This window comes from Hemiscyllium ocellatum, chromosome 9 (assembly GCF_020745735.1).
Source record: "Hemiscyllium ocellatum isolate sHemOce1 chromosome 9, sHemOce1.pat.X.cur, whole genome shotgun sequence".
Lineage (NCBI taxonomy): Eukaryota > Metazoa > Chordata > Chondrichthyes > Orectolobiformes > Hemiscylliidae > Hemiscyllium > Hemiscyllium ocellatum.
The window spans coordinates 60564558-60582844 of NC_083409.1; positions in this window are offsets into that span (position 1 = coordinate 60564558).

The following is an 18287-nucleotide window of genomic DNA, read 5'->3' on the forward strand; positions in this document are numbered from 1 at the left end:
CTGCTTTGTCCTTGTAACCTTTGACCCTCTTGGCAATCAAGAACTTATCTATCTCTGCTTTAAATCTACTCAATGACCTGGCCTCTGTGACAATGAATTCCATAGATTCACTACTCTCTGGCTGAAGAAGTTCTAAACATTGCACTTTTCTAAAACATTTACACTAAAGCTGTGCCTTTGGGTCCTAGTCTCTCCTGTCAATGGAAACATCTTCCCAATGTTCACTTTGTCCAGACCATTCAGTATTGTGTAAGATTTGATTAGGTTCCCCCCATATCCTTCTAAATTCCATTGAATATCATTCCGGAGTCTTCGAATATACCTCATATGTTATGCCTTTCATTCCTGGGATCATTCTCGTGAACCTCCTTTGGACCTGCTCTAGGGACATTATGTCCTTACTGAGGTTATGGGGCTCAAAATTGCTCACAATACTCTAAATGTGGTGCTTATAAAGCCTCAGACATACCTCACTGCTTTTATATTTTAGTCCTGTCGAAATAAATGAGAACATTATATTTGCCTTCCTAATTACTGACTCAACTACAGTGGGGGTATAGCTCAGTGGTAGAGCATTTGACTGCAGCTCAAGCGGTCCCTGGTTCAAATCCAGGTGCCCCTTTGATAACATTTGGTGGCACAGTGGTTAGCACTGCTGCCTCACAGCGCCAGCGACCGGGGTTCAATTCCCGACTCAGGCGACTGACTGTGTGGAGTTTGCACGTTCTCCCCGTGTCTGCGTGGGTTTCCTCCGGGTGCTCCGGTTTCCTCCCACAGTCCAAAGATGTGCAGGTCAGGTGAATTGGCCATGCTAAATTGCCCATAGTGCTAGGTAAGGGGTAAATGTAGGGGTATGGGTGGGTTGTGCTTCGGCGGGTCGGTGTGGACTTGTTGGGCCGAAGGGCCTGTTTCCACACTGTAAGTAATCTAATTACCTTAACAGAAGCCTGGACTAGGACATTGTATTTCAGATTTCTGAATTTTCTCCCCACGTAGAAAATAAGCCATGCATCTATGATTCCTACCAAACTGCATGACCTCACACTTTGCCACGTTATGTTCTATCTGCCACTTCTTTGCCATCTCTCCTAACCTGTCTAAGTCTTTCTTCAGCCTCCCTGCCTCCTCAATACTACCTGTCCCTTCACCTATCTTTGTATTGTCTACAAACTTAGCCAGAATGCCCTCAGTTCCTTCATCCAGATCATTAATGTATAAAATTGTGGTCCCAAAACTGACCCTTGCGGAACACCAACTTCCATCCTTTTGTCCCCACTCTCTGTCTTCTGCCAGACAGCCAATCCTGTATCCATGCCAGTGCCTTGCCTCTACCACCATGGACCTTTATCTTACTCAGCAGCCTCCTGTGCGGCACCTTATCAAAGCCCTTCTAAAAGTCCAGATCTGTAACATCCATTGGCTCTACGTGAACTAGCCTGCTTGTTCCATGCTGTATGACTCTATCACTGTTTGATGAAGCGATTGTTGGTCAAATTTTTCGTCATCCCAATTCCAATACTTATGAGGAAGTAATTTCCAATGAGGGACAAGAAGTTCTTGACAGCTGGATTTCACTACATGTTGTCTGATTCTGACAGTGTATGTTCCTTTAATGGATTCCCTGTTGGAAAGCCAGCCTGACTGATAGGCTCGCTCCCTTGCTGGGTGGGGAAGACTGCACGATAGGCTACAACTATGGAACAAGTGAGTTTGAGCTTTTCAGCGTAAAGATTGACAGTGGTGGTATGACTACATTGTAGCTTTGAGTATCAACAGGTGAGAGTGAGTTTTGCAGAATCAGGTGAAAGGTTATGAAGTATCAATGTTTTATGGGATTCATTGATTGGATGGGGAGAATTTTAGTACATCTTTGGAGAACTGGGAGTAAGTGTTCCTGCTCCTTTTCAACCACAAGTAGTGATAAAAACCATTTACATTTTCCATATGGCAGCTTTCATCTCCTTTTAGCTGCTCGCTGTCCTGCAGGGAAACCCAACCAACTAGCATTAAGCGTGAAATGTAGTCTTTGATTAGATTAGATTATGTACAGTGTGGAAACAGACCCTTCAGCCCAACAAGTCCACACCGACCCGCCGAAGTGCAACCCCATACCCCTACATTTACCCCTTACCTAACACTACGGGCAATTTAGCATGGTCAATTCATCTGACCCGCACATCTTTGGACTGTGGGAGGAAACCGGAGCACCCAGAGGAAACCCATGCAGACATGGGGAGAACGTGCAAACTCCACACAGTCTGTCGCCTGAGTCGGAAATTGAACCCGAGTCTCAGGCGCTGTGAGGCAGCAGTGCTAACCACTGTGCCACCGTGCCACCCACAAAGTATTCAAAGTATTTGGCACAAAGTATCATTTAAATGTTTAATTCAATGTCCCACTGCACGGATGCAGGCTGATTGCCTACTCCATGCTGTCTCTGCTGAAAGCCTAGTGAATAAATTTGAGATGGGGTGGGTTCAGGTTTGAAAGTTTTTTTTACATTTTTATGTCCTACCCATTTTTAAGGTCATAATTTTCCCTTCCAATCCTGCTGCCCTTCTGTTTCAAATGATAGATTTCAACATCTTTGCCACAAATGACATTAAAATGATAGATGTTTAATTATTTGGCTTCACCCTCTTTGATTTCTTAGATATTGGAATGGAGTTTGCAACTTTTATTCCATAGGCACAATTCCCTAATCTAAATATCATTAGAAAGTGGCCACAAAATGCACCAGAAACTTTCCCACATTTCTTTTAAAACTCCGAAGTTAGGTACTAGAGATTTGTGTAGTGTGAGTGATATTTTTTGATTACTTTTTTTTACTGTTTATATTGAATCCATTCAGGCCCTCAACTTATTTTTAAGTTCCCTTTTATCACTGTGTGATGGAAGGCTATGTTTTGAAACTCAGGTTGGCTTGCAGGTATATATGCTTGTCCCTATGTACATGCTCCTTTATGTTCTAACACCAAACAGAACTTGAACTGGAATATCTGCATGCCATTTTACTTCCAACTATGGAGCTATCTCTTCTGTTATGTCCAAGGATCTCCTCTTGAATGAAGGGATGTTTCAGGCATAAGCAATCATACAAAACTTGGAGGTATGTCAAACTTGGAGGTTATATCAATTGACTACAAAGTACATGGATAGGCTAACAAAACACAACCACAAGTGGTAGACAGAATCAAGTATAAAGAAATGGATGATGCATTTTTGCAAAAACGTTAAGCAATATATGCTGAGTTGAATTTTTTTTAGAATATATCCCAGCCACAAAGGGATCTAGAGATTCGTGCACATGGATCTTTGAAGGTGGGTTGGATGTGGGGAAAGTGGGAAATTTGATATTGAATGTGTTCTTTTTAATGTAATGAACAGTAATGACTTGGAATGACTTAGTTAGTCAGGCTGAGATCAAGATTCTTTCAAAACAAAAGTAGATAGGAACTTAGTGGAAATACTCCTGCAAGATCACTGGATAAAATAGGGAAATGGAATATAGAGATCCTGTAAAGACTTGGTTGACCAGATAGCCCCCTTGTGTACAATAAGAGCTCTTTAGAGTTGAAGAGTCAGAGAGATATACAGCACAAAAACAAACACTTTGGTCCAACTCATCCATGCCAACCAGATATTCTAACCTAATCTAGTCCCATTTGCCAGCACTTGGTCCATATTCCTGTAAACCCTTCCTATTCATATACCCATCCAGGTACCTTTTAAATGTTGTATTTGTACCAACCTCCACCACATCCTCTGGCAGCTCATTCCATACACATACCACCCTCTGCCTGAAAAAGTTGCCCCTTAGGTCCCCTTTTAAATTCTTCCCCATTCATCCTAAACCTATGCCCTCTAGTTCTGGACTCCCCCACCCCAGTGAAAAGATCTTGTCTATTTACCCTATCCATGCCCCTCATGATTTTATAAACCTCGATAACGTTACCCTCAGCTCCAGGGAAAACAGCCCCAGCCTATTCAGCCTCTCCCTACAGCACAAATCCTCCAGCCCTGGCAACATGCTTGTAAATCTTTTCTGAACCTTTCAAGTTTGACAACATCCTTCTGATAGGAGGGTGACCAGAATTGTATACAATATTCCAAAAGTGGCCTACCTAATGTCCTGTACAGCTGCAACATGACCTCCCAACTCCTACACTCAATGCTTTGACCAATAAAGGAAAGCATACCAAGCACCACCTTAATTATCCTATCTACCTGTAACTCCACTTTCAAGGAACTATGAACCTGCACTCTTTGTTCAGCAGCACTCCCAGGACCTTAGCATTAAGTGTATATGTCCTGCTCTGATTTGCCTTTCCAAAATGCAGCACTTCACACTTATTTAAATTAAACTCCATCTGCCACTCCTCAGCCCATTGGCCCCTTCTGATTAAGATCTTCTTGTATTCTGAGGTAACCTTCTTCGCTGTCCACTATACCTCCAATTTTGGTGTCATTTGCAAACTTACTAACCATATCTCCTATGCTCACATCCAAATCATTTATATAAATGATGAAAAGTAGTGGACCCACCACCGATCCTTGTGGCACTCCACTGGTCACAGGCCTCCAGTCTGAAAAACAACCATCCAACACCACCCTCTGTCTTCTACTTTTGAGCCAGTTTTGTACCCAAATGGCTAGTTCTCCCTGTATTCCATGTGATCCAACGTTGCTAACCAGTCTACCATGAGGAACCTTGTCAAATGCCTTACTGAAGTTCTTATAGATCACGTTCAGTGCTCAGCCCTCATCAATCCTCTTTGTTTCTTCTTCAAAAAACTCAAGACTGTTCTGAATCAATAAAATTTAAATATATATAATATATATTTAAATGCTTACTACCACCAGCCATGACTGTTTACATGCTGAGTGTCAACTTACAATGTATAACTGGTCAGGAATTTAGTTGCTGGATTTGGAGATAATGAATGAATGAATGAATGAATGAAGGTTTCAGTAGAATATGAAAGATGCAGAGATGGAAGTAGGAGCTCTTAGTATCGGAGAGAATATAGGATAGGAAGTTTAAATCAGAGTCAGATAGAACACCAAGTTGTAAAACAGTGCAAATCTGCTGATATTCAACCATGCCAGGTTGTGACATTCGTAGGTAAGAGTTTAACTTAATCCCTAAATCTATTTATGGCACCTCTGGTATAAACATAAAACTAACATTAAGTAATTCAAACATAATGTGCCATTTTTAAACATGACTTTGCATCTGCCATCGACATCTTTGTTACAAAAGTCCTCAGTATTGGTAGTTAGCATATAAGAGTCAGTGAGCTTTAGGCACAGGTCATAGTTGTACAGCACAGAAATAGACCCTTCAGTCCAACGTGTCCATGCTGACCAGATATTCTAAATTAATCTAGTCCCATTTTCCAGTATCTGGCCCATATCCGTCTAAATCCTTCCCATTCATATACCCATCCAGATGCCTTTTCAATGTTGTCATTGTACCAGCCTCCACCACTTCCTCTGGCAGCTCTTTCCATACACGCACCACCTTCTGTGTGAAAAAGTTAATCCTCAGGTCCCTTTTATGTCTTTCCCCTCTCACTTTAAACCTATGCCCTCTAGTTTTGAACTCCACTACCATAAGAAAATACATTGGGCATTCAGGCTATCCATGCCCCTCATGATTTTATAAACCTTTATAAGGCCATCCTTTGGCCTCTGATGCTCCAGGGAAAATAGCCTATTCAGCCTCTTCCTATAACTCAAACCCTCCTACCCTAGTAACATCTTGTAAATCTTTACTGTACCCTTTCAATTTTAACAACATCTTTCCTATAGCTGAGAGACCAGTATTGAATGCAGTATTCTAAAAGTGACCTACTAATGTCTTGTACATCTACAGTATGATATCCCAACTCCTATACTCAATGCACTGACCAATAAAGGCAAGTGTACCAAATGCTACCTTCACTATACTGCCTACCTGTGACTTCCCTTTCAAGAAACTATGAACCTGCACCCCTAGGTCCTTTTAGGTAAAACCAAGGACTGCAGATGCTGGAAATTAGATTCTAGATTAGAGTGGTGCTGGAAAAGCACAGCAGTTCAGGAGCAGGAAAATCGACGTTTCGGGCAAAAGCCCTTCATCAGGAACAGAGGCAGGGTGCCTGCAGGGTGGAGAGATAAATGAGAGAGGGGTGGGGGTGGGGGTGGGGAGAAAGTAGCATAGAGTACAATAGGTGAATGGGGGTGGGGATGGAGTTGATAGGTCAGAGAGGAGGGTGGAGTAGATAGGTGGAAAGGAAGATAGGCAGGTAGTACAGCTCATGGGGATGGTGCTGAGCTGGAAGGTTGGAACTGGAGTGAGGTGGGGGAAGGGGAAATGAGAAAACTGGTGAAGTCTACATTGATGCCCTGGGGTTGAAGTGTTCCGAGGCAGAAGGTGAGGTGTTCTTCCTCCAGGCGTTGGGTCGTGAGGGAGCGGTGGTGGAGGAGGCCCAGGACCTGCATGTCCTTGGCTGAGTGGGAGGGGGAGTTGAAATGTTGGGCCACATGGCAGTGTGGTTGATTGGTGCGGGTGTCCCGGAGATGTTCCCTAAAGCGCACTGCCGGGAGGCGTCCAGTCTCCCCGGTGTAGAGGAGACTACATTGGGAGCAATGATTACAATAAATGATATTGGTGGATGTGCAGGTAAAACTTTGATGGATGTGGATGGCTTCTTTGGGGCCTTGGGTGGAGGTGAGGAAGAAGGTGTGGATGCAGGTTTGGCAATTCCTGCATTGGCAGGGGAAGGTGCCAGGATTGGAGGGTAGGTTGTTGGGGGGCGAGGACCTGACCAAGTAGTCATGGCGGGAATGTTCTTTGCGGAAAGTGGAAAAGGGTGGGGAGGGAAATATATCCCTGGTGGTGGGGTCCGTTTGGAGGTAGTGGAAATGTTGTTGGATGATGTGGTTTATGCAAAGGTTGGTAGGTGAGCACCGGGGGTGGGGGGGGTTCTGTCCTTGTTACAGTTGGAGGGGTGGGCTTTGAGGGCAAAGATGCGGGATGTGGACGAGATGCATTGGAGGGTGTCTTTAACTACATGGGAAGGGAAATTACGATCTCTAAAGAAGGAGACCATCTGGTGTGTTCTGTGGTGGGAGCAGATACGGCGGAGGCAGAGGAATTGGGAATACGGGATGGCATTTTTGCAAGAGGTAGGTAGGAGGAGGTGTAATCCAGGTAGCTGCAGGAGTCGGTGAGTTTGTAAAAAATGTCAGTGTCAAGTCGGTCGTCATTAATGGAGATGGGGAGGTCCAGGATGGGGAGAGAGGTGTCAGAGATGGTCCAGGTGAATTTAAGGTCGGGATGGAATGTGTTGGTGAAGTTGATGAATTGCTCAACCTCCTCGCGGGAGCACGAGATGGCGCCAATGCAGTCATCAATGTAGCGAAGGAAGAGGTGGGGAGTGGTGCCGGTGTAACTGCAGAAAATGGACTGTTCTACGTAGCCAACAGAGACAGACATAGCTGGGGCCCATACTTGTGCCCGTGGCTACCCCTTTGGTCTGGAGGAAGTGGGAGGATTCGAAGGAGAAATTGTTAAGTGTGAGGACCAGTTCAGCCAAATGAATGATAGTGTCAGTGGAAGGGTACTGTTGGGGATATTGGGAGAGGAAGAAATGGAGGGCTTGGAGGCCCTGATCATGGCGGATGAAGTTGTAAAGGGATTGGATATCCATGGTGAAGACGAGACATTGGGAGCCAGGGAAACGGAAGTCTTGGAGGAGGTGGAGGGCGTGGGTGGTGTCTCGAGTGTATGTGGGGAATTCCTGGACTAGAGGGGATAGGACAGTGTCGAGGTAGGTAGAGATGAGTTCGGTGGGGCAGGAGCAAGCTGAGATAATGGGTCGGCCAGGGTGGTCAGGCTTGTGGATCTTGGGAAGGAGGTAGAATCAGGCGGTGCAGGGTTCCCAGACTATGAAGTTGGAAGCTGTGAGTGGGAGATCTCCTGAGGTGATGAGGTTCTGTATGGTCTGGGAGATGATGGTTTGGTGATGGGGGGTTGGGTCATGGTCGAGGGGGCGGTAGGAGGGGGTGTGTTTAAGTTGGCATCTGGCTTCAGCGGTGTAGAGGTCAGTGCGCCAAACTACCACTGCACCCCCTTTATCTGCTGACTTAATGGTGATGTCGGGATTGGAGCAGAGGGAGTGGAGAGCTGCGCTTTGTGAGGGTGAGAGGTTGGAGTCGGGGAGGGGTGTAGACAGGTTGAGGTGGTTAATGTCGGCGGAACTTAAGAGATCGACTCCTAGATCTTTTTGTTTGGCTATACTCCTCAGGACCGTACCATTAAGTGTATAAGTCCTGCCCTGATTTGCTTTACCAAAATTCAACACCTCAAATTTATTAAAATTAAACACAATCTGCCACTTCTCAACCCATTAGCCCATCTCACTAATGTCCTGTTATACTCTGAGATAACCTTCTTCACTGTCCACCACACTGCCAATTTTGGTGTCATCTGCAAGCTTACTAAGCAAAGCTCCTATGCTCACACCAAAACCATTTATATAAATGCCAAAAATCAGTGGACCCAACATCGATCCTTGTGGCACACTGCTGATCACAGACCTCCAGTCCGAAAAAGAACCCTCTACCACCACCTTCTGTCTCCTACCTTCAAGCCAACTTTGTATCCAAGTGGCTATCTCTCCCTATATTCCATGTGATGTAACCTTGCTAACTAGTCTACCATACGGAATGTTGTTGAATGCCCTGCTGAAGTCCATGTGGACAATGCTGACCACTCTGCCTTTATCAATCTTCTTTCTCATTTCTTCAAATAAATTCAATCAAGTGAATGAGATACGATTTCTCACACACAAAGCCATGTTGACGATCCCTAATCAGTCCTTACCTTTACAAGTGTACGTAAATCTTTTTCCTCAGAAACCCCTCCAACAACTTACCCACTACTCCCATCAGGCCTGCTGGTCTGTAGTTCCCTGGCTTTTCCTTACTACCTTTCTGAAATAATGGCACCACATTAGCCACCCTTCAGTCTCGGCACCTCAGCCATGGCTATCGATGATACAAATAACTCAGCAAAGGGGCCAGCAACCACTTGCCTAGCTTCCCACAAAGTTCTGTGATTCCCTGATCAGGTCCAAGGGACTTATTCACCTTTTAAGCATTTTAAGAGTTCTGCATCACCACCTCTGTGATATGGACACATTTCAAGATATTACTGTTTATTTCTCCAAGTTCTCTAGCTTACATGTCCTTCTTCAAAGTAAATACTGATGCAAAATACCTCTTTAAGATCTCACCCATGTCCTGCGGTTTCACACATAGATGGCCTTGCTGATCTTTAAGGGACCCTATTCTCTCCCTAGTTACTCTTTTGCCCAATAATTATTTGTAGAATCTCTTTGGATTCTCCTCAACCCTATTTGTCAAAGCTATTTCATGTCTCCTTTTAACCCTCCTGATTTCCCTCTTGGAGTATACTACTACTGCCGTTGTACTCCTTGAGGGATTCACTCGATCCCAGCTGTCTATACCTGTGTATGCTGCCTTCTTTTTCTTGACCAGAGCCTCAGTTTTTCTAATCATACAGCATTCCCCACACTAACCAGCCTTACCCCAACACACTAATAGGAATGTACTGCCACTGGACTCTCATTATCCTATTTTTGACGGCCTCCCATATTAAAACCATCCATTTACCTGCAAATAGGCTCTCCCAATTAACCTTTGAAAATTCTTACCTAATATTGTCAAAATTGGCCTTATTCCAATTTAGAAGTAAAACTTTTAGATCCGATCTATTCTTTTCCATATGTATTTTAAAACTATTAGAATTATGATTAGTTGCCCAAAATATACCCACACTGACACCACAGTCATTTGCCCTTCCTTATTTCCCAAGAGAAGGTCAAATTTTGCTCCTTCTCTAGTAGGTTCATCCACATTACTAAATCAGAAAAATTTCTTGCCAAACTTAACAAACTCCTCTCCCTCCAAGTCCTTAACATTATGGCAGTTCCAAATTATTGGAAAGTTAAAAATTCCCTACTGTTCCAACCCTATCATTCTTACAGAAATCTGACATCCCCTTACAAATTTGCTTCTCAATTTCCCACTGACTATTGGGGCTGGTGATCAATATCTAAGGAGGAACAGCCATCATACAATACTTAAAGCACATTCACCTTTCCCACTTAAAATTTAATCCATTGTTTTCATCCTCCTCCTCATGAATTTAGTGTTATTTTGACAGTAGTTATTTTTGTTTAGTTTATTGTTTAGGCCATATCAAATCCCTCTGTCAGGTTCAGCAATTATTTGTTTCATATGTTTCTAATATTCTTGGTGGGTTTGCCATAAAATTATGATTTATCATACAGCTTGTTGAATGCTTTTCACCTTTGTCATTTCAATGACTAATCTGTCGAATTATGAATGAACATGCCAAGCATTTCATGGTGGCTTCTTGGACTTTGTTGAATTTCATCAAATACAAATCTAAGGAAATTATATGGAATTACTCTCATATCATTACTTTACTCCATCCAAACATGATTTTCTATATAGTTCATTTGGCTATCTCTCTGAGGATTATAATCTCTACTTTCGGAAGGAATTTATTTTTTGTGACAACTTGGTCAGTTTCATGCAGTGTTTATAATTTGCAATCTGTTGAAGAAATAAACTTTTTTAGAAAGGACATTCACTGCACAACGTTCTTCAGCTCTTTGTGTCTGAAGTTCTTGAGGAAATGAAAGAAATTGACATGTTGTTGATAATTTCACAATCTCAGTGCAGAGCTTTGCTTCCTAGGACTGCAGAACAATCACTGAGATGCTGGTGTGCAAATGTTTTTCCAAGTTAGAGGATGTAAAATTCTAAGAACTTAAACTCAAATAATTATTATATGCATCCCAATGGATAAAGCTGTGTTGTGGAAGATTGAGTTTGTCAATTTGTTACTGATACCTTTTTAAGCAACTGCTTTGTGCTCAATGTGCTAAAACAGGATTAGTTAGTGACCTGGAGTGAAGTTTGTAACAAAGCGGACATCCAAATTAGCAGATTGTGGCTCATGCCAAACTCCAAGAGTTTTGTACAGAACTGTTGGCTGTCTTATCCATCAGTAGTAGGGAGTATTACACTGTTAGAGATATGTCTTTCAGATGTGATATTTAATCAATGCCCCATCTACTTGTTCAAGTGGATTGAAAAATCTTACAGCACGTTTTGAACGTCTTTAAGAGCTGAGAATTCTGTTCTCCCAAAATTTACCCCTCAACCATTTGTTTCAATATTTTTTGTGACATTCTAAAAGGTCTTGCATTAAGTTGCTTTTTGATGTGACTATTTTCCCGTTGAATATTGTGATTTAATAACAGTACACTAAAGCTCTACTGCAGTAGTTTACGGGTAACACAGTGATTGTAGCAAGCATTGATGTGAGTCATTTGTATTAGGTATGCAAACAGGGTAACTCATTTACAAACAATAAGCTCTGCACAAAGAAAATGAGGTGAATTAATAATTCATTTGCTTTGAAACAAATGGTTGAGGGGTAAATTTTGGGAGAACAGAATTCCCAGGTTGTAAAGATCTTCAAAAAGTGCTGTAGGATTTTTCAATCCACTTGAACATGTAGGCATTGATTTAATATCACATGTATCTCAAATAGTGCAGCACTCCCTACTATGAATAGGTCAGCCAACAGTTCTATATGAAACTCCTGGAGTCGGGCATGAGCCCCAATTTGCTAATTGGATGTGACTGTTTGGCTGCTTGGTCAAGGTGGTGCTCAGGTGGAAGGTATTACAAACAAATAAGAAGTTCTTAAAGTACAGAGTTCTATTGTGTCGCAATTTATAATCCATTAACATAATTATGGAAAAGCAATTTTGAAACAAATGATATATGAAAATATGTTTTTGTTAGCAGCGACATAAAATGTATTCAGCTAGTACTTACATTTAATAATAATTTAATATTTCTCAAGCTGATAATGAACTAATTAATCAGCTTAAATGTCTAATAAATGAATCTTAAGAAAACTATGCAAGTTCATCATTCTTAAAGCAAAGACTGGGCTTTTGTTCACTGCACTATTTTTATTCATCTATTTTTTGGTGGTTTGGAAATCTTTGACAGCACTGAATGTGGACAAATAAACCATTGACAGTTCAATCAACATTGTAACGCTCTGTTTCCCAGTTTTTTTTCCCCAGTGATAGCAATAAAGGAAATATGGCCCATTAAGGTTGGCAGACTGATAATCAGTATAAAAATACCAAAAGAATTGCAAATGCTGGAAATTAGAAACAAAAACAGAAGTTGCTGACAAAGCTCAGGAAGTCAGAGTTCTGAGGAAGGGACATTGAACATGAAACATGAATTCTGATTTCTCTCCACAGATGCTACCAGATCTGCTGAGCTGTTCTAGCAATTTCTATTTTTGTTTCCGATGAAACAGCATAATCTTTTGAAAAGTTATCTTTCTTTCAATTTGCATTCCTATTTTTATTTAATTTTCTATTTATTCATAGACTGAAAATGTTTATTTTATAGTTCAGATTTAGTAATTGAATTCTAAACCCAGCTGGTCCTATGTTGGGATTTGAACCCAGGTCTGCAGATCACTAGTTCTGGGCACTGGAATACAAGTCAGTTACATTGTCATTTTGCAAACACTTCCCCACTTCCCTAAATTGCCCTGGAAAACTAGGTGGTCAGTAACCTTACTGAACCACTGCTGTCCTCATGTTGTTGGGAGTGTTGTTAGAATTTTGACCCAGTCACAGTGAAAGCACAATGATATATTCCCAAGTAAGGAAACTGTGTAATGTTTTGTACAATTTGCAAATGGCATTATCCCACGTTCCTGCTATTCTTGTTCACATAGCTTGTAGGGCTATGAGATTTGGAGGATGTTGTCAAAACTTACTTTGTGAGGTACTGCGCCTTGTATGTGGTCCACATTCTTCCTACAATGTGTTGTTGAAATAGGGAGTGAATGTTTATAATGGTCAATCAAGAGGGCTGTCTGTACTGAATGGCGTCAAGTTTCTTGAGTAGTTATGTAGTTGCGTGGAAGTGAAGAGTATTCGATTGTACTCCTAATATCTACCTTGTAGATGTTGGACAAGCTTTGGAAACCTATGAGTTGAGTAACCAGCCATAGGATTCTCATCTTTGATTTACGGCAACAGTCGTATGACTGGTCCAGTTAAGTTTCTGGTTAACCCCAAAATGTTCACAATATTAGTAATGTTGCTGAACATCAAGTTGGGACGGATGGTTAGATTTTCTTTTTAAAGCTCCTAATTGCATGACACTTGTGTGGTGAATATTGCCTATCCCTTATCAGTCTGACTCCAAATGCTTCAAATGTTGCTGGATGCAGGAACAGACTGCATCATTACTTGAGGATTTGTGGAAGGAAATAACACTGTAATCATTACGAACCATATCTACTTCTTATCCACTGATGGAGGGAAAATGATTGAGTATTGATTGCTTGGTGATTTGATTACCTGCTTTTACCTGTAATGTCAGTTTACAGTCCTCAGCAAACAAAGAAAATGACCTTGTATCATCGCACTGAATCAATGTCTCCCTTATTAGACCATGCATGGTCAAGTGAGATTTGTTATTTTTCTTCCCCCGTTATTATTTTGAAAAATGTTTCTATTGGCAATGTTAAACTGATAAGCCTGCAATTACCTGATAAGCCTGCAATTCTTTTCTCCTGTTTGAATAAGGGTGTAGCATTTGTGCCACCCCAGTCTGGTGGATTGGAAGATTTTGGCCAGCACCTCCACAGTTTCCAAACTTCTAATTGTTTCCAGAATGAACACATCTTAATACGTGTTTGCAGCTCATGACATTTTGGACCTGAGTTGAGGAGCTGGAGACCTAGCTGCAAACATTGTGCTTCATTAGAGAGGTGGAGCATTACTTGTATGCTTTATTCCAGGAGGTGTTCACACTGCAGATTAGTAATTCAAATTTGATCTGTGAACAGAGACAAAAGGGTGTTACTGCAATTGGAGCAGGTATGGGGATACATAAATTAGCATTTAAGCATCTGTGTTGAACTTGAATAAGGGTAAGTACAAAGGAATGAGAGCAGAATTGGCTGGAGTAATTTGGGAAAAGATTCCAGCAGAAAAGAATGTTAATGAACAATAGAACATTTAGAAAATAGATCATGGCTCAAAACAAAGATGTATCATAATGAAGGAGAAAAAGTCTAGGAGGTGGATAACATAATTATGGTTAACCAAGAAAGTTAAGGATCTTCTGAAATTGAAAACTCCAGGATATCTCTGCAAGAGTTCCTCAGGGTAGTGCCCTGGGCCCAGCTATCTTCAGCTGCTTCATCAATGATCTTCACTCTGTTACAAGAGGGTGGTGATGTGCAATTATTGATGAACAATATTCAGCATCATTCGCAACTCCTCAGATAATGAAGCAGTTTAAATGCAACAAGATCTGGACAAAATCTAGACTTACGCTGACAAGTGCAAGTAACATTTACACCATACAAATGTTAGGCTATGACCATCATCAGTAAGGACAATCTAACCACCATCTCTTGAGATTCAATGGCATTATCATCACTGAATCTCAAGTTCATAAGCTGCTGTTTTAGTGTGTTGGTGGGTTTTGGTAGCCCACAAACACTAAAACAGCAGCTAATAACTTGAAGGACCCTATACAGACAACAAACAAAATGAATGTCATTTACAAAATATGTTGCAAGAACTGTAACAAACACTACATTGGACAAACAGGCAGAAAACTAGCCACCAGGATACATGAACATCAATTAGCCACAAAAGGACATGACTCACTCTCACTAGTATCTCTATATAAAGATGAGGAAGCACACCATTGTGATTGGGACAACATGTCCATCCTAGGACAAGCCAGACAGAGACACCCATTTACCACCCCCCTGAGAGAAAGAACAGGAAATTACATCATCATAGGAAATGATGTCACCAACCCAAGGAAGCCTAAACACATAAATAAAAAGTGGGCCATACCACCAGTGTTTCATCTGAAGTTACTTAGTATAGTGATGAAATGTCTGAAACCGAAGTTTTGCTCGCTGAGCTGGAAGGTATGTCCAAAACCTCAACCTGAACTACAAATCTTCCTAAAACTCGCTGAGTCTGTACTCATTGGAGTTGAAAAGAATGAGAAGTGATTTAATTGAAACATACAAGATCCTTAGTGGGCTTGACAGAATAGAAACTGAGAGGTTGTGTAGAAACTGTAAGGTTGTTTCCCCTTGTGAGAGAGCCTAGGACCAGCATTGCATAATGTCAGAGTAAAGGGTCACCAAATTAAGACCAAGCGAAGTTTCATCACAGATGGCTGTTGAGCCTGGGTCATTAAAGATGTTCAAGGCTGAGATAGACAAATTTTTAATCAGTAAGGGAATCAAGTCTGGGGAAGGAAAGTGGAGTTGATGATTATTGGATCAGCCATGATCTCATTTGAATCATGGAGCAGAATTGATTGTCTGAATAATCTACTTCTGCTTCTATATCTTATAGTCTTATGGTCTTATACAGTGATGCGCAGTACACATTTAATACCTCACCCATTGACGTATGCCTTCTCCCTGGACCAATAGATCTCCATTTTGATTTCTAATTGCCCCTACTGGTCCTTTTCGCTCTTAGTATATTTGTGGAAAACATTTAAATTCTCTTTTAGGTTTACCACCAATATGTTCTTATACTGTAAGTCCAGACTACTCATTTCCTTTTTACATGAGATCTGTATTTGTATTTGATCTGGATGCCCCATTAATTTTAAAATGAGCATCTGTTATACTCCCACTTTGTCTCCTTTCTCAACCACAGAGGTTCACTTTCATTTTGCTGTCTTTCTCCTTGTGAGAATATAGTTATATGATACTAAACAATCTTCTGTTTAATGGTTGCCTGTTGCTCCATTGCATTTGTGCCTGCCAATCTTTGACTTTAATTTTCTTAGGCTGGATCCATCTTTGTGGTACTGTAATTTACCCAATTATAGTTGGGTATTTTTATTCTTGACTGCTCTTTGACATTTTCCATATATGTAAACCTTATGATTTTTGAGATTCTGTCAAAATGTGATATTCTCCACTTAAGCTCATTTTGTTTTCAAGGTCTGGATCCAGTAACCATTCCTCTGCCCCTAACATAATCTATGTCCTTAACACAATTATTGATGCATTTAATATTGCAGCCATTAATGTCGATCGTCACCTCTTAGTAATTGCCTTGTAATTCTGCTGTACCATCTTATTCACACGTTTTGGTGACTTATAAAGAACAGCAAGTTGTGTAAGTGTTCCTATATTGTTTCTTAACTCCAACCATATAGTTTCTGTTTGCTTCCTCTCAAATGTGTAACAATATTTTCTTTTAATCAAAGCTGTTGCTGTCCTCCTTTTATCTCTCCTTATTTTTGTGAATTACCCTAAAATAATCGTCAGTCAACAAATCCGCTTTATATTTTACCTCGTCTCACTCCTTCTTCGCTATTTACCTACAACTTACCTATCTTTTCTTTTTAGAATTTGAATCCCTACATGTGGGAGCATTCCCTTCAGCCCAACAAGTCCACACCGACCCTCCAAAGAGTAACACACCCAAACCCATTCCCCTACATTTACCCCTAACCTACACATCCCTGAACACTATGAGCAATTTAGCATGGCTAATTCACCTAACCTGCACATCTTTGGATTGTAGGAGAAAACCGGAGCACCCGGAGGAAACCCATGCAGGCACAGGCAGAATGTACAAACTCCACACAGACTCCCGAGGCTGGAATTGAACCCGGGTCCCTGGTGCTGTGAAGCAGCAGTGCTACTACATACTGTGCAGTTCTTTGTATGCAAAAAAAACTAAGTAAAATCTCTTCATATTTTCTATGATCCCATTTATTTCTATCTTATTTCTAAATCCATGTCTGCCCTTCCTCTGTGCTCTTTTTTTCTACTATTTAATGATTTCTGAACTCCCTGTTGAACTGGTTTAAACCCAACCCAAAATTCTCAATGACCTGCCCACAAAGGTATCAGTATTGTGGATGGAGGTTTGCTCGTTGAGCTGTAGGTTTCGTTTCTTGACGTTTTGTCACCCTACTTGGTAACATCTTCCGTGGGCCTTCAGGCGAGGCACTCTATCAACAAACACATCAAGTTAGACCCCATCTACCACCCCCTGAGAAAAAGAACTGGAAATGACATCACCATAGGAAATGACATCATCAACCCAAAGATATAAATAGAAAGCAGGAATTATCAGCAGTGCTTTGCCTGGAGGCCCACTGAAGATGTTACCTAGTAGGGTGACGAAACATGTGGAAATGAACCTTCCAGTTCAGCGAGCAAACCTACATCTAAAACTGTAACCTCAGCTATAAATCTTCTCAAAATTTGCTAAGATATCAGTATCTGCTGTGTTCAGGTACAATATATCCATATTGAAGAGGTTATTTTTGTAACAGAATTGAACTCGATTGTCAGTAATCTGAAGATGTTCCTCTTGCGTCAAGCTCTTATTCATACATTAACTTGCTATATCGTCCAGTTTATGTTTCAACTAACCTGTGTTGCTGGGCGTAATATTTGATGCCCTGTTGTTTAACTTCCAGTACCCAAATCCTCAAACTCTGAGCCCCTTCCTCCCTATCATTTGATTATGTTTAGATCATGATGTCTGATTCACTTTCTAATCTCCAAGAACTTTTTGTGCCCTCTCTGAAAGTCCCTTACTGTGGCACTGGAGGGAAACATACCTGTTTGAGAAGGGATTAAGGCAAAAAATGGGAAATTATTAGCCAATTAGCCTGACCTCAGTTGTTGGTAAGATTTTGGAGTCCATTATGAAGGATGAGATATCTGAATACTTGGAAGTTCATGGTAAAATAGGGCAAAGTCAGCATGGTTTCATCAAGGGGTGGTCATGCCTGACAAATCTGTTAGAATTCCTTGACGACGTAATGAGCAGGTTAGACCAAGAAGAGCCAATGATGATAGCTATCTGGACTTCCAGAAAGCTTTTGATAAGGTGCCACGCAGGAGGCTGCTGAGTGTTAAGAGGCCAGGTACTAACATGGATAGAAGATTGGCTGTCTGGCAGAAGGCAGAGAATGGGCATAAAAGGGTTCTTTTCAGGATGGAAGCTGGTGACTAGTATTGCACAAGGGTTGGTGTTATGACCACAAATTTTCATTTTATACATTAATAATCTGGATGAAGGAACTGAGAACATTCTGGCTAAGTTTGCAGATGATAC